Genomic DNA, 27,049 nt, shown 5'->3' on the forward strand with positions numbered 1-27,049 from the left:
CCAGTTTCATCAGGAGATTAAAAGCAATAAGCAAAGATGAATGAATGGGAGGTGTGGAGCAGGAAAAAAATTTCAAATACAGTTTCATTTGATCAGCTTTATGGCTGTCATTTTGAGCTGAAAGTCTGGAATTTGATAGAATAGTTTGCAAACTACAAACACTAGTCAGTAACTCACCCTTTCCTGAAAAATATGGTTCCTACCACCTCTACACATAGCCTTCCTAGGAACAAACTAGACCAAAAAACTTCATTTGGGGGCAAGAGGAAGAATGTTGATGTAATTATTTAAGTGTCAATTATAATTCTAGTATTAGCACACTGGATAAAACTCTAAGCCATGTCCCTCACAAAAACCATCCAGCAATCTAACTGGTTGTGCAGGCCCTAGAGACTTCAGCAAGAGCTGGTTAACATGCAGGCCCTCTAAAACCCACGCCACTGCTTCCTATTCTGTGGAAAATATAGAATATCCTGAAAAAAATTGTTTTCAAAAATAAACTTTGAAATTTTAAAATAAAAACATGCCACTGTTTCTTAATGCAAAAGTGACTTTCTAAATTAGCAGATCATTTTGAAGAAGTGTGATGAGAGGTAACTTCTTATGCTCAGGTCCCAGATAACCACCAGGCTGTGAAAAGAGTGCTTTATGTTCATCTGTCATATTTATCTTAGAGCCTGTGTCTTATTTTTCTTGTTTCTCTCGAGTTTGTTGTACCCATTTTCTCTTACTCCCTTCCCCCATTTCTCTTTAACTCTCTCCCTTCCTCACATCTGTCTTATCCCCTTCTGTTTACTTCCTGCTCTTTTTACTGCTTCTGTATCTCATATGATTTTCATATCTCTACAATGAGGAAATTCCCCCACTTAAATTAAACTTTTGAGATTCCTACCTATCAAAAAGAGTTTATCAAAAATCCCTTTTTTTAAAAAACATAATGTAGTAAATGCACTTTGTTCCATTAGATTTTATTGGTTAGTGTTTATTATCTTAAAATATGTCTTATAGGTTACTAATTTCATAAAGGTAGTTAGTTGTCTAGTCTCACCTGATAACCTTCAATTCTTTATAGAACTGGGCGGCAGATTAAAACCAGCAAGTGACTGAGCATCAGGAACATAACTGCTAGAATCAAATTAGCTGATAAATGATCACAGAATGAATGACTGTAAAAGCACAAGAATTTTCCACCATGTAATATAAGGCCAGGTGGCTTTGAGTATCTCAGTTATCCATCCCTAAGAGCATCCCTCTATTGCAAATAATACTGTGGTTATTGTTGAAAAAGGAGGTGCAAAGTATGAGTCTTCCTAAAACTATTTCCATAAAAAATGGCTAAAATGGAAAATTTTAGAGTCACTACTATCTATATTACATTAAGGATATAAATATGTGTAAAATGTGAACTATACATTTTCTTAAAAATTCATTGAGCGAATATTTCTAGAGGACCTACTATTGACCAGGAACTGGGATCAATGTGAAGATGAATTCAAAATGGTCCCTGCCTTCAGAAATGTTCAGTTTAGAGAAGATAGGTATGAACTGTTAACACAGTGTGATTGATGGGCTGGAGGCATGGGTAGAACCTCAAAGCTCAGGTATTGTCAACTGGAATGTTGCTCAAGTTAAGGTTTGCTTAATTGTCACAGCTGTTGTATAATCCTGTATTTTGTTATTTTATAACCACATGATCTCCTTTAAAAATCTTACCACATCTTCAAGTAAAACTATTTTAATTACCCCTTGAAATAAAGAGGCTTATATAAGTCATGTAGGAGACTGCTAATGTAGTGTAAAACTGGGTATAAGAAATGTCAACCTTTTGGGGTCTTTTTCTGTGGAGGTGTTTATTTTAATAATGATGTGCTGATTGGTTCTGTTCTCTCCTTGGCTCTCCCTGCCACAGTTCCAGAGTTATCAGTAGGCTAGATAGAAGGTGAACTCTCCTCATAAGGACTGGACAACTCAGATTATCTGAAGACAAACCTGATAGAAGGGAGAAGAAAAAACAAGACACTTGAAGCAAGAAACTCAAATGTAATCCTACGATCAAAGCAACTGGTCAGCACTTCATCAGAAGTGAAGATAGGAAGCTCATCAACGTGTCATTTTGTCGCAAGCAGTGTGTTGCTTCTGCACAATCAGAGATTGTCTCGATCTCTCCACTCACCGTGGAAGTTGCCTTGTGCCTAAACTGAATTGACAAATGCATTGTAACTACAAATTTTATTTATTGTTATGGAACTGTAAGGTCTACATATAAAGGGAAAAAGTTAATGTGGAAAGCTGATGTACACTCAGCTGATGCCAGCATTCGTTAAAGCTGTTCACGTGCAGAGAACAAAGCAGTGACAACCATTGGCCCTTAGCATTCCCGGCATACCTGTTAGTGTCTTAAAAAGGAAGGGAAAAGTCTTTTGTTGCCCTGTCCTATCCTTTTGCCATATGAATACTGTTTTTCATAAAATAGGAAAATACTACTTGGTATAGCTTTTTTCTCGCTTTCACTTTTTCATTCATTTTTCTTTTCTCTTGGTGGGTGTTCTCTTTGGTCTCTGAAATGGAGTAGTTTATGGTCACAGTCCAGAACCCTCCGTGTAGCCCTCTGTGCTTTGCCTATTTACCTTACAAAGATAAGCAGAGACCATCTGTGACCATAACTTAGCTTCGATTTTGAAAGGGGAAATTTTGTCCCCTAGATTTTCCCCAAAATACATATTGCTTTATTTCTAATAATAACCAAGACTTTTCAAGCTTCTAGGTTTCATAGTAAAGCTTGTAATAGCAAGAAGTGTAAATTACAAGGGAAGAATCTACTATTTAGAAATTGCTTTGTTTTCCAAGCAGTTAGTACTACATACAGTACTTATAAAGTGTTAGCTATAAGTAAGCACAAAACGGATTTAAAATACAAAGAAGATTTCAGGCTGTAGTTATGGTGACCATAACAAAACCCAGTAGTCACCAAGGCAGGTAGTGTGATAAATGAACACACCACTCTGAGGCTGGTTACTTAATGGGATACAAGAGCAGTGGTCACCCATGTTTCCTTTTCCTCGCCTTTCTTTTTCTATCGTTTGGATGGGTGGGCAGTGGGGAAGAATTCAGTGGGTGATTTAATCAGCTGCAAACCATCTGCCCTGCCCCAAGAAGATGAGCCAGATTAGCATTAAACCAGTGCTTGTCAGTCCATCATAATGCTGTGCACTAACGCACCCCTCTGTCTCTTACCCTTCAGAGTTGTTTTTTGTTAGACATAATAAGCACTTTGAACTTCCATGAAATCTGTCTTCCACCACAACTACCCTGGGAGAGAAAAACATGCTAAACAAGGTTGTCTTAGCTTAATAATTCCTTATAGCCAGTATCAACAGTGGCAATCAGCACACAGAAGAAAGGACCCAAATCACTATGTAGCTTAAAGATTTCTGTTCATTTGAAAGAACAAAAACAGGACAGAACTTCAGATCCTCCAATCAGGATGATTCCTAACAAGTCAGCCTTTTGTGAACTTAGTGGGCTTTTTAGTTACTTTAATTTGCATATATTCTCCGATTACATCAGACTCTCTCTGTGGCCTTGTTCTTCATTTCAGTGTTAATCAGCTAAACAGAAATTGTTGCTTATGATGTGTGAGTGAACATAGGCCACTACCTGGCCTTTTCCTTCAGAGCTTGTTGTCTTTTTCGCTATATTAGACTTTGCAGTATGCCCAGAAGCTTTCCTTCATAAAATAGAGAGAAAAAAACATTTGGCTTATTTTTCACTGTAGCTAGTCTTTTATACAATAATCTTGTAAGAAAATTTCTTGAATTCTAAATATTACTCTTTCTAGATTTTTGAAATCAAAAAGTTTTCAGTAAAAAGTTTCTTACTTTATTTTATTATATTAGGTAGTAAAAATGTAGGGTTATTTACCATAACCTGTTCATTAATATCAGAAATTTACAATAGCATTTTAAGACCATAGTAGGACTCTAGCATACCGTGTAGTACCTATGGAGTATTGTAAGAGCTAATTGTCCGAGATGAATTGCTTCTCATCTTGTTCTCCAGTTTCCATTGTTGGTTTATTGCAGATTTGTATCCTGTGTCAAATTCAAGGTATTATTGATAAATCTTTTCAACCAGCAGCAAGAAGTTCAAAATTTTTCTGTCACTGTAACAGAAAACACAATATGTATATAACATTTATGTAGCAATAAATGTGCCATCTTTTTTTAACATAGTAAACTAGTGGATTTTTTACATTCCTCTCTCAAAGAATAATGCATTTTGTTTTCTTCATCTCATTCCTCTCAGAAATGCCCACACTGCTTTTCTTTTACCCCTGCCCCAGCTGTATTGAAATATAATTAACATATAACATTGTGAAGTTTAACGTATACAACATAATGTGTTATATATGCATATATTGCAAAATGATTACCTCAATAAGGTCATTTAACATCCATCACCTCACATAACTGCTTTTGTGTGTGTGGTGAGAGGCGCATGCTGCTTTCATATCTGCATCATTTATAACATTAAACCCATCGGGCAGAGTCGGCCTGTAGAACTGAGTTGGTATTAGAGTCTGTAGCTTCTCTGGGTTTTGTATTTCTCTTGCTCTCTCTTCTGAGAGTGGCCTTTTAGCCTTTTCCTTAACTGTTTGACCAAACATCAGTTAATAGTTAATAACTACTCATTTGTAGATCTAGAAATAAATGAAGAAAGTGGAAAAATATTTAAATGAGGCTTTTCAAATGAACATTCTTCAAAGCGCTTTTCACATGTTTTATGTCCCTTTTCTCACAAAAAGCCTAGATCATAATTAGGGAATGGTTGTATTTACTGTTTTCAGCTAAAAAGTTCTGCTTTCATCCCAGTTCTCACACACACCACCGCCACTAGAAATATGCATAGTGATTGCCCATGAGAAGTTCATGCCAAGCAAGGGCTTGAGAAACAGTGGGTAGCCTTTCTGTGGGCCTGTGTGTGAGGTGCCCATGGCCCCATCACACCCTCTTGGGATCCTGGCATGATGCTTCTCCATGAATTATGAAACCCACTGTCCACAGATCATTTTGCTAACTGGGATTTGGTGAAAACAGTTAATGTCAATTTCATTTTTCTTTATAGAAAACAACTAAATAAAAGTTCCATCTGAAGAAAATGAAGGTTAGAATTGAAATCTAGATACCATCTTATCAACTGCCTCATTAATCTATACTAATAAAAGGGTAATATGCTAATTAGACCAGACATCTGGACATTATTCCAGACGTCCTTCCGGACAAAGCCACGGTGGCAGGGGCCAAGGCAGAGGCAGTTAGGGGTGATCAGGCCAGCAGGCAGAGAGGTTAGGGGTGATCAGGCAGGCAGGCAGGTGAGCGGTTAGGAGCCAGCGGTCCCAGATTGTGAGAGGGCGGGATTGGGCCTAAACCAGCAGTCGGACATCCCCCGAGGGGTCCCAGATTGGAGAGGGTGCAGGCTGGACTGAGGGACCCTCCCGCCCCCATGCACAAATTTCATGCACTGGGCCTCTAGTAGATGTATAAAGACGAAGGCCCAAAGAGGTTGTATTTCTCTACAAGAACACACCTAGTAACAGATCAAGATGCTTAAAACTTTGCCAACAAATCTTGGTGCCTTGATTTGTTATTCTTTTTCTTGACAGATTTGTAAGCCAGTTCTATTCGTTGGATTTATTTTTCTCTCTACTACATTTTTCTTTCATTTTTCTCCCATGGAAACCCAGATTTTAAGTAGACATCACATCGTGTGTGTGGATGTATGTGTGTGTGTGTTTTAAAAGAGTATTAGCTTTGGCATCATACAGTCCTCAAATCCAAGGTCAGCATCTAATTAACTCCATTTCCTTACCTGAAACATGGAGATACATGTTAGAGTTGTGTAAGTACTGGATGAAACAATGGGTGCAAATAGTCAAGATGGGCCTGCAGACCCTGATGCAGGCCTGACATCTGTGGAGGCAAGGAGGAAGGAGGGGTAGGCTGCCGTGGAGTTGTGGGAGTGCCCTGGCCTGCCCAATGGGGACCAAGACAATTCCCTATTGAGGAGTCTAGTGTTGGGCAGAAACGTTAAGGAACTGATATCTCTGTTGTCATCAGTCATTGGCTGTGAGTCACCTGGGGAGATAGACCTCAGAATACTGCAGCAAAGGTAGCGCACCTGCACTCTCCAGACAGGTGATCCCCCAAAAGATCTCAGAAGCGTGTGTCCACAGCTTCCACACTGGTATGTTACTCCCCACGAAACTGGCGAACAAAACCAACTGTCTTCTGCAGTTGCTGGGACCATAGGTAACCTCAGCAGGCTAATCAGCATTTCAAAGTCTGGAATTCTTTCTCCCTTGGCATTCCACAAAGTGCACCGACACATGTTATTGGGAAGGGCGAATTCCTCCCTCACCTTCATGGGCTGCGACATGGGCTGGCAAACGGGGCCGAGTCCCTGCGGCTGCTGGGTGTAGTATTCTGGTGTTCCCAGGGCATCATCATCGTCCCAGTCGGTGGGGGGCCACCTGGGTTAGACGGCCACGTGTTGTTGTGGGGTGTTTCCCTGTGAGAGCGTCCCAGCCCCAGGAGCTCTTCCCTCTGCCCTGTACTGAGTGAGGCATGTCCCTGGCAGTAGAAATACCCTGTTTTCTTCTTCTGTCCTCTATGTCCCTGTCTTAGCACTTATTTCAGAAGATAGCCTGAAAGGTTTTTTCTGTACCCTTTGGCCTAGACCAGTGGTCGGCAAACTCATTAGTCAACAGAGCCAAATATCGACAGTACAACGATTGAAATTTCTTTTGAGAGCCAAATTTTTTAAACTTAAACTTCTTCTAACGCCACTTCTTCAAAATAGACTCGTCCAGGCCGCGGTATTTTGTGGAAGAGCCACACTCAAGGGGCCAAAGAGCCGCATGTGGCTCGCGAGCCGTAGTTTGCCGACCACGGGCCTAGACCTACAATCTCGTCCCAAAACTGGCATGGGGCTCTGCTGCACAGAGCCTGCTCTCCAGGCTCCAGGCTCCAGGCTCCAGCGGCCCGGGCCCCTCGCTGAGGTCCCGCAGCTCCCTGAGCCGTTTTGCCTTCACACACTGTAAGCACAATCGCCTTCCAAAGCCTGTGAAAACGTTTGCAGCCTGGAAAAAATGTGCCCAAAAATATAGACTACAAAAATCAAATTCATTTAAAAAAACAATTATTAAAAAACCATCTCGGTTTTTTATAGCAAAATAAAATTACTTAATGTGTGATTTGAGCTCATTTTAATATGTTTCAGATGGAGGAGGCTAGGACTTCCAAAGGTCTTAAACCCATCCTGGGTTCCTTCAATGCCCGTCTCTCAGTTACCCTTTTCCCCCTCTCGTTTACTGATAGTCTCCTGGGGGAGCACTACAACTGTGCCTTCCCCCTGGAGGCAAGGACTCTGTGGGCATCTCCGGAGATCTGCTCTGCCTAGACCCGCAGGACCCCCGGGACAGCACGGCGTTTTTAACAGACCACATTCTCCTGCTCCCAGGGCCAGGTCTTTCCTTCCTCTGTCCCTTGCAGCCCTATGAGATGTTTTGCTTTCTCCCATTTCCCAGACCTTCTGCAGACCCCTCTCCTGCACACCCGAGTCTTTTCTCCTAATCATTCGGCCGAGGGGGCCGCCCAGTGTGGGAAGCGGGCTGTGGCCTCCAGTCTGTCCGCAGGAAGGACCCCTTGTCCTGAAATACACCCATCGTGGGCGTACTCACTCCCTGTGACCCCCCCCTGATGCCCCGAGAAGTTGCACCATAGGGAAGCTCCAACCTCACACTCGGGAGGTGCCGGCTGGAAGGCCCCTTCCCTGACACCTCACCCTCAGGCTGGCCCACACCCACTCACCCCGCCCTCCCACAGGCCATCCCGCTGGTCCTCATTAAAGCCCGTGATGAAAGGCGGGGTTGTTTTTCAGACTCGGCAGTGAGCTATTGATCAACACTGATAGTGTGAGAAGCTTGCCCTCACCCCACACTGGCAGAGATTAATGAGCTTGATTCCCAAGCATAATCCTAATTAGGCGCAAGGAAGAAAGGAGAGAAACACAAAGGCCCTATTCTTCTCAAACAACCACCGACCTTCTGTCCAGGGGTGGAGAGGGAGGAGCAGGAAACCGAAGGAAGAAGCAGGTAAACGTGTCCCAGCACCTGAGTGCTCTCTGCCAGCCCATGAGCGCAATGGTGAGGAGGGGCGCCTCCTGCAAGGATCGCACATGAAAATGTATGTGTAGCCCTGGCCGGTTTGGCTCAGTGGATAGAGCGTCCGCCTGTGGACTGAAGGGTCCCAGGTTCGATTCCCATCAAGGGCATGTACCTTGGTTGCGGGCACATCCCCAGTAAGGAGTGTGCAGGAGGTAGCTGATTGATGTTTCTCTCTCATCGATGTTTCTAACTCTCTATCCCTCTCCCTTCCTCTCTGTAAAAAATCAATAAAATACATATATTTTTTAAATGTATGTGTTTTCCTTGCTTTGCTCCCTGCCTACTGATGCACAGGTAGGCACGGTTAAGCGGGGGGGCACCTGCTTGATTTGAAGTACCTGCTCGAGGCTTGCTCAGCTACGGGGACTGAGGATGCCACGGTGGAGAAAGAACTCAGCTCCGTTGGGCTGGGGGCAAGGCTGGAGGGGAAGGGGTAATCGCTCTGCAACCTGAGCAGAAATCGTGAAAAGAACCACTTTCTGCAGCTGGGAAGCGGGAGCCTACTTGTTCTATTACCGGCATTTTCTAGAACTTTTCAGCCAGGATTGATGGCCCAAATGGCTCTTCGCAGGTGGCAGGGAGGGCAACAGAAGGTAGGAGGGACTGCGACGCGGCAGCCAGGAGATGTGACCAACCAGCTTAACGCGGTGAGCTGCAGTCTCCTCTCTGTAAAAGGGCGATAATGAACAGCCGCACTGGCTCACGTGTGGTGATGAGAGCTGAGGAATCCAGAGGGCATGGCACAGAGCGGGCACTTCCTAACCCCTAGGAAAGCAAGGCCGGGGAGCAGCGAATCAGACACGGATGCCTTGCACACCTGCTCCTTAGTCACCAGCACGTGCTCAGCCGGCCTGACCGTGTGGCGGGCACCTGGGGGCCCTGCCATCGCGGAGATCACAGCGCCTGGGAAGACAGGTGACAGGAGCCGACAGTGTGACCAGGGAAACACCGTGGACGAGGACTCTGCCAGGGCTGACAGCCAGGGCCGGTGCACACGGCTGCCTGGAAGGAGTACCACACCGAGTCTGACCAGGAAATGCGGAGAGAGCGCAAGGCTACAGGATGAGCCCCGAGGGTTAGCAACAACACGGAGTCGCTGCATCTGCGGCTGGCAGAGGGCGAACGGAGAGAAGGCCTGCCCCTCCCACCAACCACCCACCCCCACCCACGCCCACCCCAAAATGAGGCCCTGCGAGCCTCCCTACTCAGTGGGGTGACCTGTGTTTGGATCCTGGTCCAAACCAACCAACTACAAAAGTACAGTCGGGAGACACGGGGGGAAATTGGAACACTGGACACCTGATGCTGTCCAGAAAATAACTGTCTGTAACTGTAGATGGGAGGCTGTGGTTGTCTGCCTAAGTCCGCGCCCTTTAGAGACCCCTGCGGGGTGTGCAGAGGGAGCCGGGGGCTGTCTGGAATCGGCTCCAGTCGAACCTGGTGTCGGCGGGTGTTGGTGGAGGATCAGAGAGACTGAAGGAGAAGGAATGCCCCAGCGACCAAGCAGGTGGCACCTGGAGAGACATGGCCACTCAGGGCAGTTTGTGGTCTAGCAGAGGGCCCTGGGCTGTGTGCCGCCTGCCACCGCCAGGGCAAAGCTTCGCCCACAAGCCGGCCTCCCCTGCGCCCTTGCAGGACTGCCGTGGCCCGGAGGCTTCTCCGAGGTCCCCAGCAGGGTGAGCCCCTACTGCTGACGTCTCCCAGAGGAAGGGCTGTGTCCAGGTGCAGCCTTTGGGGAGGGGCGGGGAGGGGATGGGACGTGTCCAGATCTGCCCAGGGAGGCTGGTAATGGGGAGAGAAGAGTGCCAACCAGTTTGGGAAAAGTGGATTTTGCAACAACCTGGATGATGTGAAGTGCTTGGGGGGCCTGGGGAGACCGAATGTGTAACATTTGGAAAAGAGGCTGTCTAAACAAAGTAATTAGGAGGCTCCTTTGTAGTGATATGAAAGAGATGAACTGGGTTTATCCGACATCAAAGGACAGGAGATACAATGGGACCGAGGCCCCTGGGCAGCGTGGGTAGGGCTGGAGCGGTCTGGGGCGGGGAAGGAGCATTCCCCATAGTGTGTGTTTTGAGGATCGCTTTGAAGCCCCCACCCCCAGCCCCAGCAAACCTTTCTCCCGCTCATTTAACACACTTCCTAAAACCTAGCTCTCAGATTCAGCTTTAACTTCCCAAAGCCGCCTTTCACAAGCAGCCTTTACCAGGAGCCTGCCCCCTATTTGCTGTTGGGAATGGGGTGCTGACAGACTGCTCCCTTCGTGAGAATAAACCAGGCCAGTGGGGGGGGGGGGGGGGGGGGGCGGGGACAGGGGGGCAGTCCTTCCATCCTGCTCTGCCTCCACTGGCCAGTCGTGGGCAAGGCCCCCAGCCTCCCTGAGCATAATGGCCTTGCTTGTGAAACGGAAACACTGGTCCCTAAATTGCCAGGTGTGGTGCAGGGGAGAGGGGAGTTGGAGAAAAGGAGGCAAGAGGATCGTTTGGGTGGGTTCTGTTGGGCACAGGAAGAACTGAACCATCACCCCAGGGCATGTTCCCCAAGGCCCTTGGCCGAGCGCATCCTCCTGGGCCGGGCTGTTCCCAGGCTGGGCACCCACTGCTCGGCCACCAGCCCAGGCCAGCCTGCTGGAACACAGAATGACTTTTGAGGTTCATTTAACCCCAAAATTCAATGGTTCTTGTATCTCAGTCTCACATTTCGAGGTGTTTTAAAATATTCTAGTAAAAAATGTACAGAGTAAATGAAACAAGAATGTCAGAATATCCTGCCTAATAAAAGGGTAATATGCAAATTGACCCCCTAATGGGGAAATGACCGCTCGCTATGATGCACACTGACCACCAGGGAGCAGATGCTCAATGCGGGAGCTGCCCCCTGGTGGTCAGTGCGCTCCCACAGGGGGACAGCCACTCAGCCAGAAGCTGGGCTGATGGCTGCAAGGCAATGCTAAGGATGTTGGGGAGCAGGCCTAAGCTGGCAGGTGGACATCCCCCGAGGGGTCCCAGACTGCAAGAGGGCGCAGGCCTGGCTGAGGGACCCTCCCCCCCCGAGTGCACGAATTTTCATGCACAAGGCCTCTAGTTGATAATATTGTGTGTTTTTATGTTTTTCATAATAAAAAGTTAAAGTCAGAAAAGGCAGGTCAGGCTCTTGGAGCTCCAGTTTCCTGGCGGGTGGAGCTGAAGCTGAGCCCAGGGGCTCCCGCCTCTCCCTCCCTCCAAGGGTGGGGGTCTCCTGCAGTGGCAGCACCACGCTGGGATGGGTGCTGCAGGAGACACAGAGATGCCCACCAGGCAGACAGCAGCAGAGGCCAGAAATCACACGTGCCCCCAGGATACTGACCAGCGCTCTGGGACCCAGGAGGGAGAGTTAGCTCAGATGAGAGGGGGCAGGGGGAGAGGGGAGCTAGTCAGGGAGGACCTAGCTCGTGGCAATCGGACTAATAGCCGTGACAGCAGCGAACACTGGCTGGGGGCAGGGGACTGCTCCTGGGGTGTCCTTCACTTTCAGGCCTGGCCCGCCCTGGATTTGTTGCAGAGGCTGCTGAGGATGCCACTGCGTTGGGAACACGTTTCCAGTGAACTGAAAGCTCCGAGGGGAAACAGGCCCTGTTTGTACCTTCGCCTGAGAGAGCTCCCCAGGGGACCTCTTGGCTGGAAGGCAGGGCGGCCTCCCACTCACTAGAAAACAAGAGAGGGAAGATGTACCACCCCAAGCACACATCTGGGTAAATGACTGCGGGTGAGGGTATGAGTGTGTGTGCATGTGTGTATGTGTGTATGTGAGTGTGTGCATGTGTGTGAATGGATGAGTGTGTGTGCGAGTGTGTGTGCATGTGTGCATATGAGTGAGTGTTTATGTGAGTGAATGCATGTGTGTGAATGCATGAGTGTGTGTGCGAGTGTGTGTGCATGTGTGCATATGAGTGAGTGTGTATGTGAGTGTGTGCATGTGTGTGAATGCATGTGAGTGCATGTGTGCATGTGAGTATGAGGGTGCACGTGTGTGTGAGTGTGTGTGCATATAAGTGTGTGCACATGTGCCATGAGGTGCTAATGTTTGAACCTGGAAATGAGGACCAGCACTCCTACTGAAAAGTCACCATCCCTTGAAGAGAGTGTCATCCACAGGAGGAGAAACAGGGTAGATGCCTGTAAAACAAAAAAATGACTTGTTTTTGTAGAACTTATGTAAAAGCGTCTAAAATATAACACTCAATGAACAGCAGGGGCATTATTTGAAGACACAACCAAGGAGGGAGTTAAGGTCAAACAGAGACCTTAGAAAGTCAGCGGTCTGGATTTGAATCCTGACTTACCCTTTGACCTTAGGCTTAATCCTTTTTTTATTTAACTCTTCCTTTTCAATAACTGTAGACTCACAGCAGAATTACAAATATAACACAGAAGCCTCTTCGGTCCTTTACCTCACTTCCTCTAATGTGAATATCTTACCTAACCATGGCACATTATTAAAGCTAAGAAATTAACAGTGGTGCATTATTAGTAACCAAATGACAAACTTTTTTCAGATTTCACCAGTTTCACCCCACGTATGTCCTTTTTTGTTCCAGAATCCAATCCACGATACCACATTGCCTTTTTTAAAAATACATTTTTATTGATTTTGAGAGAGAGAGGAAGGGAAAGGGAGAAGGGAGAGAGAGAGAGAAAAAAACATCGATCGGCCGCCTCCTGCACACCCGCTACTGGGGATGGAGCCAGTAACCCAGGCATGTGCCCTGACCAGGAATCAAAACTGGGGACCTCTTGGTGCATGGGTCAACACTCAACCACTGAGCCACACCAGCCAGGCCACATTACATGTGTTCAATCAGGGACCATTTCTCAATCTTTCCTTGTTTTTGCATGACTTGGCCACATTGCAGAGTACTGAGACAGCGTTTTGTAGAATGTACCTGCGTTTGGCTTTTTCTCATATTTGGACTAGGGTTATGGGTTTGGGGGAAGAAGAGCACAGAAGTGAGGTGCCCTCATCACCATCCTGTCAGGGTTCAGGCTGTCATCACGACTTGTCCTAGCCCTGGCCGGGCAGCTCAGTTGGTTAGAGCATCATCCCAATACACCGAGGTTGCGGGTTTGACCCCCAGTCAGGGCACACACAAGAATCAAGCAATGAGTGCGTCAACACGTGGAACAACAAATCAATGTTTCTCTCTCTCTTTGAAATCAATAAATAAAGTTTAAAACAAACAAACACGATTTGTCACTAGTCGTTAAGGTGGTGTCTGCTGAGTTTCTCCCCGACAACGTTACTGTTTTCCCTCCATGTTCTGTTCCCTGGAAGCCAGCCACTAAGTCCGGGCCGCCCTCAAGGACACTCTCTGAAGGAAGGAGTATTCGGATGTATATTTGGAGTTCTGTCAGGTAGGCTTGCCCCTCCTCCCTTATTCTACTTAATCCCTTTAGGCCTCGGTTTCTCATCTGTGCAATGGGGAGAATAGCGGTACTCAACCGAGAGGGTTGTTGGAAGGTTTGAATAATGGAATGTGTGGAAAGCACTTAGCTTTAGCAGAGGCTAAATACTGCAGTCGGGATGATCCAAAGACACATCACACAAATGCAGAGTCAGTACCTCTGGGCCCATTCGGCAGCCGACCGTGCTGGTTTCCCCCAGACCCCATCTGAGAGGGGCCGCGAGGGCCGGGCGGGTGCTGGCCTGCTCGAAGCTCCTCCTGCGAGCCCTGCTGATGAGCGGCCGGGGACCTCTGCAGACACCATGTCCGAGCTCCCTGAAGGCACGGCCTTGCCGGCAGAAAGGGAGCAGGCCAGGCTGGGCGAACCCGGAGGAGCTGGGCTGAGGCGTGCCGTGCGGATGGGATTTGGCTGAAAGATGGTAACCGCTCTGAGACAGAATCGAGCAGAGCCTGCCTGTGAGCACTCAGTAATTACTCTTTGATTGAGTGGCTCAGTGAACAACTAAATGAAGAACACTGGACTGGGGATCCAGTTATTTGGGGCTTGCATCCCAGATTTTTATTTTTCCTTCCCCAGCTTGCTGTGTGACCCTGAGCGAGTTAACTTCCCTTGTCTGGGCCTCATACTCCATCTGTGCAAACTGTGAGGAAGTGGGGAGAGACAGGGGCTAAGTCCAGGCTCTAAAGGCAAGGCACTGGCCCTGCTTTCCCCTCTGCCACCGCACTTGCCGTGACCCAGCCTCACTGTGGGACTCCTTTCTGGGCGATCAAAGCGCTCGCCGCAATCTGAGAGCTTATCAGGGCGCCGGCGCTGTTAGAAGCTTATCAGCATGTGCGGTCCAGGCTGTTGCAGCCCTTGCTCCGCCTGCTTTGCTCTGTGCTTCCTGCTCGCGCTGCCTTTGCTTCTCTTCGTCTCCCCCGGACTGTTCTCCTCTCAGGTTTGTCCTGCCTGCGGAGAGGGCCGCATTTGCTTTAACTACAAATAAGGTCCCTGAGTGGGGTCCTTGGAGGGGGGTCCTCAGAGCTGGCCCCGCTGGCCTCCCTCTGAAAGGGGGGTCCCCCTTCTCTTTCCTCCCTGTTTATTTTTGGACAAAGACAAGCGATGGAGGGGCTCTGTGGATCCCAGCCTTCCGAGGGGAGGGTCAGCTTAGCGCCCCCCTCCACCCCCCGCCCCCCGCCCTGTCACTCATGGCCTTCCTGTGTGTGTCCTGGACCTGGACGGGGGACAGCAGCTCCCTTGGCCCTCAGGAAGGAAGCACGGAGTCGGGGGAGAGATGTCGCCAGACAGACAGGAAACGGCTTTTCAGAGGTGGGGTTGGGTGAGCGGGGATGATGAATTACTTTCAACATCGGGCTGTTTTCCATCCTGGACCTCGCCTTCCTGGGACGGCTTTGTGGTCTGAGCTGCCCCTGCCTCTGCTGCCCCCCATCGCCGTCCGTCCAGCCCGGAGCCTGCGCCCGGCCTTTCCTGTCCCGCCAGCTTTCCTGGTCACCCAGGCCCAGCCCCCCTTTAGCTCCCAGCGCCGGGGCGCCCCCTGCTGCCTGCAATTGTTGGGACCGTTGGGCAGAGGTTCCATTTGGGGGTGGCTGGCTCAGCATCCCCTGGGCCACACACTTAGTGGCAGGAGGTCAGTCAGAAAGAACTTCTGTGTCCCAGGCCGGCACCCCGCCGGGCACTGCGGGGGGGGGGGGGGGGCTCGGTAAGACGCAGGCGGCTCTGCTGGGCGACCAAGGCCCGGGCACCCCTGCCAGGTGCCCGTGCCTGTTCCCGGGCCCCCTGACCTGGCAGCCGGACCGGGTGCTGGGCCAGCCTTGCCCCTGAGGGGAGCGTCCAAGACCCCTGTGAGGGGGCCAGCGGGCAGCACCGCAGTGAGGCGCTTCCTCTGCGGCTCCCACGCGCTCCCCTTCCACTTCCCACCCGCTCTGGACCAAGCGACGGCCACGCCTGGGTCCTGGCCTCCTCCCGGTGCCTCCCTCCCGCCCTCCCTCCCTCCCTCCCTCCCTCCCCCGAGTCTGGTTTTCCATCTTCCGAGGGCCAGACCCCCCCCACACACACCGCCCAGGCTGTGAGGCCCCTGGGCACGGGGGCACCGCACCAGCACCAGGGCCGACGCCCCCAGGAGGCCCCGGAGGCTCGGTGCCCGGGACCTCCCCATTATAGGGGCCTTGGGAATATTCCAGTTTCGTTTAGAATCAGAGAGAAGAAATACACTTTTTGGTTGAGGAAAACGTTTTAGTACACAGTATCCGCATGTTCATCTCTATGCCCACACGGCTGCACAGTCCAACCGGAACCAGTGTTTTCTGATGGAGAAAAGGGCCCAGGAAGGCAGCAGTGCCAGCCCCCCCAGCCCCTCGGCGCCTGGACGGCCTCGCCCGCCCGGGAGCCTCGGAGGGCGGCGCGGCCGAAGGCGGACCCTCAGACGAGGCAGCGCTAGGATCCCCTCTGGAGAGGCTCAGGTGGAGGCTTTGCTTTTTATTCTTTTTTTTCTCTCTTAATAAAGATGTGTAATGTCCACGTCGTCAGAGAACAGAGCCTGGGCTTGTGCTTCACTTAGGAGATGGGTCTGTACTGCTGGCTGTTCCTCCGTGTCCGTGGGAATGATGGACTCGCCCCCTTTGCCGTGGAGGGAGAGCATCCGGGTGCTGGGGCAGAGGGCAGGCACCCCTCCCCCACCCTGGAGCCCCTGTTCTCCTTGCAGCTGCTCTTCCTCCCCTGCCAGACCTTCCCCGGTTTTACCGCCAGCGGCCCCTCCTGCATGTCCTCAGGCCTGGCCTTCTCAAGGGTTCTAGCAACTTCTTCGGCATCTACTGTGTCGCCTGCCCCAGTTCCAGTCTGCTCGGCTGCCGTAGCAAAGGACCACAGACCAGGGGGCTAAGCTGCAGAAATGTATCCTCCCACCTCTCTGGAGGCTCAAGATCCCTGTGCTCACAGAGCGCCTTCCCTGGGCCCGTCTGGGTCCTAACCTCCTCTCCTTAAAGACCCGACCTCCAAACCTAGCCACAGTCTGTGGTCCGGGTGTTAGGACTTCAATATGTGGCTGGGGGGGGTGGGGGGGGGTGGGGATTAGCTCAGTCCCGAACACCCACCGCCGCCTCCACTCCCCAGCTCAGAACCGCAGGCCCGGAGCCTGTGAAGGGTGGCCAGCTGATGAGTAACAGGCGACACAGAGCTTCCGGCTGCAGGTGGGGATGCTGGGAGCCCGGCAGCTCCCTGAGCACAGCCGCGCAGGGTGGAGGCCCGAGAGGCCGCTCTGCCCGGGGAGGAGGGGCTCTCCGGGAGGTCCGCTGGCCAGGCCTTGGGGACACGGCTCTAGCTGCGGGTAAAGTGACGGTCGGTCAGCAATGGGAAGGGTGCCCTCTGCTCTAAATCTGTGTGTGTTCTCTTCACTCTGGCTGACAGCAGAAGCAGCAGTCCCCTCCCCCAGGCCCACATGGCTCCGCCTGAACACTGCCTGCCCTTCTGACCCAAAAGTCTGATCCTCGTTCTAATAATTACTCAGCACCTCTAGCTCCAAATTCATGAATCCAGTTCATGAAGAACGCCTTGGAGGACTCACTTTGATGGGAGAATCGTGCATAAACCTAGTCTGTACGTAACCAGTCGTTAGGGAAAACATTCTTGGAAGGATGCTAACTTCTGAAGGGCTTCCCCCGTGACACCCTCATTTTCTTGTCCCACCTACCTGACTGGTGCATACTCAAAGGTGCTGGGCCTCCCTCAGCGCCCAGGGCTGGGGCACGCTGTGCTCCCTGCAGCTCCTGTCCCACCGGGTGTCTCCCTCTCACCCTGACCTAGAGCCTCTGCTGTGCTCTGTGCCACAAAGACCCTCGTGAAAACCTCACAGGACAAAGGCTTCGTTCCTGGGGCAGGTGGTTGTGCCCAGGCACCTTCGCCCAAACACACTTCTTGTTGCTTCCTTCCTTCCTTCCTCACACGTCACAGCAAACAAGGCCCAGAGGCTGCCGGCCCAAGACTCATTGGGTGTAGCTGTGCCTGGAACCCAGGGCGAGGCTCAGCTGGGGTGCCCTGCCCCCCCCCCCCCCCACCCGCCGGCTGCGGTTCTGCCTAGAGATCCTTCCCACCTCGGTCCTGACCAGGAGCTGGGCACGGTGTCTGTGTTTGTGGACTAGCACAGACAGCGTACAAAGCCTGACTCTCCACATAGAAGGCCAAGGGCACGGAGCCCAGGTGACGGCATTTCACCTACAACATTGCCCAACCTCTTACCAAAAATGATGTTATTTATATTATTTTCAAAATCAGCAAGCCTATATAATAAAGAGGTAATATGCAAATTGACCATCACACCCTCACAAAATGGCTGCCAGGCTGCCAGGGGGGTTAGTGAGGGATGACCAAACGACTGAACAGCAGGCTCTGTGGGGGGACCAGGCCAGCAGGGGGGTTAGTGAGGAATGACCAAATGACTGAACAGCAGGCTGCGTGGGGCGACCAGGCTGGCGGGGGGGGCGGGCATGAGAGGTGACTAGGCCGGCAGGGAGGGCAGTTGGGGGCAACCAGGCCAGCAAGGGCGGGGCAGTTGGGGACGACCAGGCTGGCAGGGGGGCCAGTAAGAGGTGACCAGGCCAGCGGGGGGGGGGGGGGGAGTTAGGGGGGACCAGGTCGGCACAGGGGGCAGTTGGGGTTGATTAGGCTGGCGGGGGGGGCAGTGAGGGGCGACTAGGCTGGTGGGGGGGCAGTTGGGGGCAACCAGGCTGGCACGCAGAGGCAGTTAAGGGTGACCAGGCATGCAGGGAGATGAGCGATTAGGAGCCAGCGGTCCAGGATTGTGAGAGGGATGTCCGACTGCCAGTTTAGGCCCGATCCCTGGGATAGGGCCTAAACTGGCAGTCAGACACCCCCAAGGGTTCCCGATTGGAGAGGGTACAGGCTGGGCTGAGGGGACCCTTCCCCTCCCCTCCCACCCCCGCCGCCCCGTGCACGAATTTTGTGCACGGGGCCTCTAGTGGATTAATATTTTTAGTAATCAGTGGCATGTTTTACCAACTACTATCCCACTGAAGTCGGGGGAGGCTCACCAAATTAGTAAAATGAAATGTGAATCGCATCTTTTAAACAAAACAGCTTCATTGCTTCAAGTAAGGGTGGAAGCTGAAGCGAGATACCTTGCAGGCAGGAAAGCTCCTTTGGGATCTTTAACGAAGACGGGAAAATGGTGTGCCAGCAGCGTATCAGTTACTGTATGGAAATGGGAGATGTGTATAGTCTGGACACGCCTGCTCATTCTCCACCGCAGGGACATCTGCTGACGGCAGCATCTGCTCAGCTGACTTTGCCCTCACAATTTCCACCGAAGGAAACGCCAGCCCAATTCTGCAAAATATCACACATTTCAACGCGCTGCCATTAGGTGCATTCTTGATATAGTCCCCTGCTTTATCCCAGGCTCTTGAAATGCTTTTTAAAGAAACTGCTTGGACCTGTGGAAAATAGGCCGTTCTGATATTTCATTTTTGAAGATGAGTCGCAGAAATGTTGAGGTTCTGACCTGCCTGAGTCCCAGGGCCCAGGCTCCCCACCTGCCACCTCTGCCTGGGTTACTGGGCACCACTGCCCCCTGCTCGCAGCCCAGAGCTCGGAGGACAGGCCCTGCTGGAAATGGAGGCCCCTCCGCACACCTCCGGGCCCTGCACGGGGACAGCGCCAGCCCGGCCTGGCCAGCGGCTGCTGCCTGGCACGGACCGCGTTCCCATCTGAGCCCGAGGCCAAGGGGAGAGTGGGGACTTGTTTTCCACATGCATCTCAAGGCCACGAGCACGGAACCCCACGGCTTCTTGGCAATTGGGTGGTTTTCACACGTCTATTTTTAAAAGCCGTGGAGAAGGAGTAACCTGGGGGGTCGGGTGGTTGGGTGGATGTCTTTCCAAAGTTGTCGCGGGCAGAGGCCCTGTCCTGGCAGCGGTCCCAAAGCAACTGTGAAACCAAAATGCCACAAGTGGCCCGCTCTGCCAGCCTCCGCTCAGATGGTAGAAACAGAAGCCACCGCGGCACCGGCCCTCACAGCCGTCCTCCCTGCGCCAAGGAGTCCACGCCGGCCTCGGGTCCCCTCGGGCTTCCGATTACTGTCCCCGCTCTGCAGGCGCGCAGGGGGTTCGGCTGCAGAGCCTGCCGAGGGAGCTCAGCGCCAGGGGCTTGTTAGGGGGAATTCTCGGGACCCTCGCCTCGGAAGAGAAGGGAAGTGGCGGGAAGGGGGCAGTGGACCTTCGGGTGCCCTGCGGCTGGGTGACCCCTCAGAACTGCAAAGGAGCCTTGGGGGCGGGGCCTGTAGAGCCCCAAGCCAGTCAGGCCTTGGCAGTGGCCACCTGGGGAGGAGGTGGGGCTGGGGGCGAGGGCCTGGCCTCGCAGGCCTGGCTGTGGGCAGCATCCCAGCCGCGGGTTGGGGGGTGGGGGGGGAGGAAGCCCTTCCTTCCTGAAGCGGGACCTGACTGCTCATGGCACCCGTGACAGCATTCATTTCTCTTCTTTCAGCTGCAAACTTTTAAAAATTTGAGGCGGAACTCACAACACACAAAATCATGAGATTCACCATTTCAAAGCGTACCGTTTAGCGGCATTTAGTACATTCACGATATTATGCAACTACCACCCATATCAAGTCTCAGCATATTTTCATGAACACCCCAAACCCATTAAACAGTCACTTCCGTCCCCCCTCCTCCCAGCCCCTGGCAACCACGTCTGCTTTCTTTCTCTGTGCATTTACCTATTCCAGACATTTCACAAACACGGAATCATATATGTGACCTTTCTGTGTCGGGCGTATTTCACTTGGCTTCAGATTTTCAAGATTCACCCCCACTGTACCATTTTAGTGGCTGACTAATGAATATTCCATCGCGTGGATACACTGTGTTTGCTCCAGTGGTCGGCAAACTCATTAGTCAACAGAGCCAAATATCAACAGTACAACGATTGAAATTTCTTTTGAGAGCCAAATTTTTTAAACTTAAACTTCTTCTAACGCCACTTCTTCATAATAGACTCGCCCAGGCCGTGGTATTTTGTGGAAGAGCCACACTCAAGGGGCCAAAGAGCTGCATGTGGCTCGCGAGCCGTGGTTTGCCGACCACTGGTCTGTGCATTCATCCATCGGTGGGCATCTGAGTTGTAGCACGTCCTCTTTTTAAAAAAGAGCTTAGGGCCCTGACCGGTTTGGCTCAGTGGATAGAGCGTCGGCCTTCGGACTCAAGGGTCCCAGGTTCGATTCCGGTCAAGGGCATGTACCTTGGTTGTGGGCACATCCCCAGTGGGGGGGTGCAGGATGCAACTGATCGATTTTTCTCTCTCATCGATGTTTCTAACTATCTCTCTCACTTCCTTTCTGTAAAAAGTCAATAAAATATATTTTAAAAAAATAAAATAAAATAAAAAGGAGCTTAGGATTGTTGGGCGCTCTCCACCTCGGAAGATATGCCTTCACCGCGCTGGCAAGCAGCAGCAGCCTCTGGGCTCGCTGTGGGGGTGGGGCTCTCACCACAGGGGAGGCTCCCGCTCAACTGACCGTCCAGTTCCGGGGCCCGGCAGTGCCACTCTAAGCTTACGCCACCCTCCTGCCCCCACGTGCCTGCCAGGTGGTCTCAGGCCAGCCTTGCCTGTCCAGGCCACGCCAGGGCATTCCTGGGGTGCTGCCTCTCTGTTCCCGGGAACCAAGGTGGGGTTGGGGACTTTTTGCCCCAGCCCTTGGCTCAGCCCCTTTTCCATCCCCCTGGGGTGCTGAGAAGGAGCGTTCCCTGCTTCCCCTCTAAGCCTTGGGCCCCCTCCTTGGCTTGAGGTCAAAGCCACCATCCTGGCAGACAGAGAAGCCGCCCCCACGACCTGCCAGGCTCAGCCCCTCGGTGACTCTCCGCGTGGCCCTCTGCAGTTCTGACCCCACCTCAGGGAGACCCGTGGCCCGGCTCTGACTCCTTAGTGCAGGGTCGGGGCGAACGCTGGCTGAGCCGCCACACCCCTGGCTCCTCCTCTGGCCCCCCTGGATTCTGTCTGCCCGGCCCACGCCCACCCGTTTCTGCTCACCTCCCTCCCTGACTCAGTCCTTGTTCCCTGTTCTCAGGCGCTCATAGGTGCCCCAGCACCTAGCACAGAGCTGCTCAAATTATGTTTGACTGAAGAACCTCTTCCTTGGATACTTAGCCTCCATACCTAAGGGCCTCTCCAGAGAACCTTCATTTGTTGTCTGGTTTCATAGGCACTGGCTGCGACCTCCCGGCAGCCCCGCCCGGTGGGCACTAGGGTTCCTGTTCACAGATGAGGAAGTTCAGGACGAGGCCCCCCGGTGGGAAGTGGCAGGGCCTGGATCTGTCCCCGGGGCCTCTGGGGACCAGCCTGCGCTCATCCCTGCGCTGCTTCTGCCCGGGAGGTCAGTGAGGTCAGTTCTATTATGAACCTGCGATGCACCAGGGTTAATCCCTGGGTTAGTCATGGGGGTGGCTGAGGCGCTTCGGGGGTGGGGGAGGGCAGTCAAATGACTTTTGGTCAGTCCTGCGAAGGACGAAGGACGCAGTCTCCCACCAGGGTGAGAAAGAGCTGGTGGGGCCTGCAGAGTCCCCAGAAGAACCCCCTGTGGACGGGGGAGGAGAGAGCATCTGTGGAGTACGGGGAAGAGAGTGTTCTCCAGGAGCTGGAAGCTTCCAGGCAGTCCCCACTGCTGTGGGGGCACACACGCATACACAGGTGTGCGCGCACACACACGCACACACACACATACACACACACACACGCATGCACACACGTGCCACTCCACCACGGGGAGGGTTTTCTCCCTGGGCAGTGAGTGTTGACTCCTTTCCCATTTGGTCCCAGAGGAAGGGAGCTTTCTGACACAAGAGACAAGAGGGAGGCCACAAGGAGGCATGAGCGTGGAAGGAGGTCCCCCAGAGCCGCTTGGGAAAGGCCTGGGCGGCAGCCAAGGCCCCGCCGCTGCCCGAGGAGACCAGGTGGCCCAGGCTCCTGCCCGCAAACCTCCACAATGGCCCAGCCTCCTCTGCGCTCCCCACGGGGCTTCAGAAGGCCCTGGATTTGGCTCCCACACTGATATCCCTGGTTCCTGGTTCCTTCTGAAGCTCCTGTTAGCTCTACCTCGGCTGCAACCTGAAGATGAGGCCCATTTCTGACATGGAAGACGAGAGGCCCCCTGGTCCTCCGAAGACGCTTAGAGCGCTCACTGTACTTCCTTCCAGAGGCTCTGGGGACGTGCACTGGTTGCTATGGAGATTGCTTCCTGTAGAGTAAGTTTTCAGAAAAAAGAATGATTCACAAATTCTTTCAGAAGGAAGAGTCAGTCCTTGGGGACGACTTGCTGTAATGGGTTTAAGGACCGGCTTCAACGTGTGTGCTTTCTTCCCTTTGCATGCTTGGGCCACGGCTGCCTCCTTAGAGCCTCACTCTGCACACGGGGTTCTTGGTGCCTGGCGCCTACCTCCATTAGCCTCTTCCCGAAGTCTGAGGGCAGGTGTTCAATATGACGGTAGACACGCCCAGCTAGCCTGGCAGGGGAGTGACTGTCAGGGTCTCGCAGGGTCTTCACGGACACCTCTAGGCCTCCCAGCTGGCTGCAGTTAGCACCCTGAGGGTGCCATGGGGCCTTTAACAGTCGTTTGCATGGCCAGGCAGAGAGCTTTCCCCACAATGACTCTTTGGGGTGAGCGGGGAAAGGCTGAGGTTAGCAGTGCAAACTGGAAACTGAGGTCCACAGAGCGGAGGAACTGGCCCAAGACCCCACTGTATGTAAGTGACAGAGTTAGGCACAGAAGCCAGGCCTTCTAAGCGGCTGTGGCCCGCAGAGCAGGAACCAGGACAAACACTTTCATGGACGAACATATTTTTGAAGAACGGGCAAAGAAAAGGAGGTTGGCTGGCGAGGGCAACAAAAAGAAATACTGATGAGGAGCTAAAATTAGATTGACATCTGATTGAGATGATCCTTCTTTTCTTTTGGAAAGAACACTGTACTGGGAGTCAGCTGTGTGACCTTGGAGAAGTCACTCTCCCTCTCTGGGCCTCAACTTTCTCACCTGTCCAACGAAGGGGCTGGACTTGAATGAGCTCAGATCCCTTCCAGTGCCCACATGCTCCCCTACTGCACCGATGCTGGGAATGCCAGGGAGGGCCCCTCCATGCTAAGATTAGTGTTCCAGGGTTCCCTGAGCCCACAGCATCAAGCCCAAACTCCTTAGCCTGGAGCTCAAGGCTCTGTGTGATCTGGTCACAGCTCATCTTTCCAGTCTTATCTCCCATGTGTTTCCTGTGGATGGCTTCTTGTTCCATCCACCCAGCCTGTGCGCACCCTCTATCGGCAGCACGGCCCCTCGCCCCCCAGGGCCCTGGCCTGACGAGCTCCGGTTATCCCCGGCTCTCAGTTAAGATGCCACCTCCTTCAGGAACCCTTCCCGAAATCTGAGTTTGGGGTCACGATCTTCCCAATCCTGTATCCACCATTACTGCCTTCATCTGAACACGTGTTGCAATTATCTAGTCATTCAATTCAACAAATATTCCTGAGTGACTAGCATGTGCTATGACAATGACAAATTCTGACATAGTTCTGCCTTCAGAGGGGGGAGAAGGAGACATCAATCAAATAATCATGAATGTGAAATTGCAGACGGGGGGGCGGGGGTGTGGAGAAGGAAGAGAAACCGGTCCCTGAGAGCTTGTCTGATATCTGGGAAGGAGGAGAGGGGGGACGGGAAGGAGGTGTTCCCAGGAGGGGACGACCTGTGTGGCTGGTGGGAGGAGTGTGAAGGGTGAGAGGCTGGAGGAAGGCCAGGACAGGGGAGGGCTCCCCGAGAAGCGGGTGGGGGTGAGCTGCAGGGTGGGCAGGGGCTAGCCCCTGGGGGCTTGGGGGTGCCTTGATCAGAGGAGCCATCTGGAGAGCCTTTGACAGGCTTTAAGGAGGGACTGACAGATCAGATTTGTTTCAGAGCAGTTAGTGTGGCGGCCGTGCAGAGCCTGGCCTGGAGCAGTGGTTTGCAGCCTCAGCTGTGCTGCACCACGCGTCTGAGACACCCGAATCCCGGTGTCACCCACCAGACATCGCACCCACTGGGTCCCCAGGGAGGCAAAGGGAAGAGGTGCCCAGTGGGAGAGCCTGCAGCGGGCCAGCCAGGAGAGGGGAGCACCTTGGACAGGACCGGCAGGGTGCAGAGTGCCTCAAGGGAAGTACAGGGGTGAGATTGACAGGGTTTGGCAACTGGTTCCCAAGGGATGAAGGAGGAGGGAGAGTCAAGGTTGAGCCCAAGTTTCTGGCTTGTGCACAGAGACAGGGGGTGGCATGTGGCGCAACAGAGAGCATGGGGAGATGGGTGTTGGGGGCCAGGGAGCAGATCACAGCGAACAGGACCCTGAGGACCCGGCCTGCCTCTCCCGGTACTCTGTCCTCCGCGGGGCTGAGGAGGTCATGCTTTCCCGGGGCCCCCAAACCCTCGGAGCTCTCACTCGCAGAGACGAAGGTGGCCCATGCCCCTGGCTGGGTGCCTCAAACAGAGATGTGAGGAAGGCCCAGAGGTAGGGCACCCTCCCTCCCCCCCCCCCCCTCACCCACCGGTACCAGGCAGCCCAGCATGTGGTCAAGGCATGTGGTTTGGAAACTGCCTTTTGTGAAGCAGTCCCAGCCACAGCGGGGCTTGACCTGCCGAATCAGCGGGCACCCCAACCAGGAAGATGAACCGGGTTCAGCAGTCAGCTGCGCTGTCACGGGCAGCCTGGACGGTGCCCTCCGGCGTGCAGGAGGCGGATAAACACAGCCATCAGCTCCCTCGGCTCCCCTGGCAGGGCTTCCGGGCAGTCACATCTGTCCTCGGAACTGCCTCCAGCCACCTGGTGCCGGACGGCCTCCGCCTGGGCTTGGCACCATCAGGGCCAGGCCTGTTCCGGGGAAGGGGTGTAGTAAAATGTGGTGACCTTGGATAAGTCACCTACCTGCTCCGGTCCTGGAGGGATGGAGGGAGCACTAAGGCCCAGATCTGCCCTCCCTGGAGGCCACTGGCTCTGGCTGCAGGACAGACCCTGGGTGAAGAGGGGCGGCATGAGGCCCCCAAAAGTTTTCAGGAGGAAGAGGAGGTGGGGGGGGGGCCGGGGAAGGAGGGGCAGGCGAGAAAGGGAAGTGGGGGAGGAGAGGAGGGGGGGAGAGGAAGAGGGGGGAAGAAGGGGAAGAGGGGAAGCCATGGAAGGAGGAGGAAGCAGCCCCTCCTCAGATCAGAGCTCCTCCCCACATCCCTCGGCTTCACCTTTATCCCTCAGGCGGAGGCGTGCCCTGGGTGTTGGTCCCAACATCACGTTATAGAACCCTGAGGCCCAACTTCAGCTCTCATTTGGCTGCCCTATGAGAACCTGTAATGACCACACTAACACATTCTTGCACTTGTTTATAAGCACTGTCTTCAAAACGTCTCTTCTCCCGTCCCCCAGTCCCGGCACAGGCCTGTCACCAAGGCAACGGTTCTTGGGCGCTGGTCCTTTTCTCCTTGCGTTTGCACACACCTTCACCCGGGAGGGTGCCCCCCTCCTTCTTGGAAACTGTTTCACAAGAGTTGGGTCATACTAGGTGCAAGTCCGGCCACTTGCTTTGCTCACTGAGCAGTAAGTGCTTCGTGCATCATGAAAGTCTCTCTGTCCGAGCAGACAGAGCTCTGGCTCATTCTTTTTCGTGGCGTGTAATAGGGCACTTGGCCCAGCCAAGAGACGTTTCCCCGTGGTAAAACAGAAACAGATCCTTGTTTAGTGCTGGAGACGGCGGTGAGCTCTTCTCACCCGGCAGCAAGTGCAGCTGCCTTCGTCGTTCAAGAGCCCAGACTGGGGGTCTGTGTGGGGTCTGTTGGTAAAGACAGAGCAATGGGCTCTGCCCCAAGCAGTTTGCTGTCCAGCCAGGGAGTGAGAGGACGCGGCCACTGGACAGCAGGGAGGAGGCCGGCGTGTGCCCGCGGGACTGAGGGTCTGGTGAGCCCCCGGAGAGGGCAGCCCTGGGGCAGAGGGACGTGCGGAGGCGGGGAAGGATCTGCTGGGCTGTGTGGCCAAGACCTGAAGTTAAGTTGGAAAGTGTGGGGTTATTCAAAGGGTGGGCCGAACCTACGACCTCTTTCGCACTGAGTTCCCCGCAGGCTTTCAGGCACCCCGGGTTATGTTTGGCCTTTAGTTTCCCCTCTCTGGAGTCGGAGCCACTGTCTCTTGATTTTCTAACTGCCGAACGGTTGGAAGTCTGAGATTTCCATCAAAAGCTTAAGAAAATAATAATCCTTGGTTGGCCTAATTCTTTCCTGAAAATACCTCACACTGACAGAAATTGTCTTTAAGCCCCTTTTCTCATCTTTCGTGCTTAAAATTTTTTCCTTAATTAAAAAGAATTGTTTACCTGATGTGGGCTCCA

General features: G+C 52.7%; 1 protein-coding gene across 12 annotated transcripts in view; it reads left to right on the top strand.

Moving 5' to 3' along the window:
• TCF12 (transcription factor 12) overlaps positions 1–4,230 on the top strand; it is a 374,687-nt gene extending 370,457 nt beyond the window's left edge. For all 12 annotated transcript variants that reach the window (XM_079767779.1, XM_079767777.1, XM_079767781.1 and 9 more), the window contains one exon: positions 1,910–4,230. The gene's annotated coding sequence lies outside the window, so the exon portion shown is untranslated. The remainder of the gene's footprint in view (positions 1–1,909) is intronic.
• The last annotated feature ends 22,819 nt before the right edge of the window (positions 4,231–27,049 follow it).

Source organism: Cnephaeus nilssonii (assembly GCF_951640355.1).
Source record: "Cnephaeus nilssonii genome assembly, chromosome: 4".
In the NCBI taxonomy this organism is placed as follows: domain Eukaryota; kingdom Metazoa; phylum Chordata; class Mammalia; order Chiroptera; family Vespertilionidae; genus Cnephaeus; species Cnephaeus nilssonii.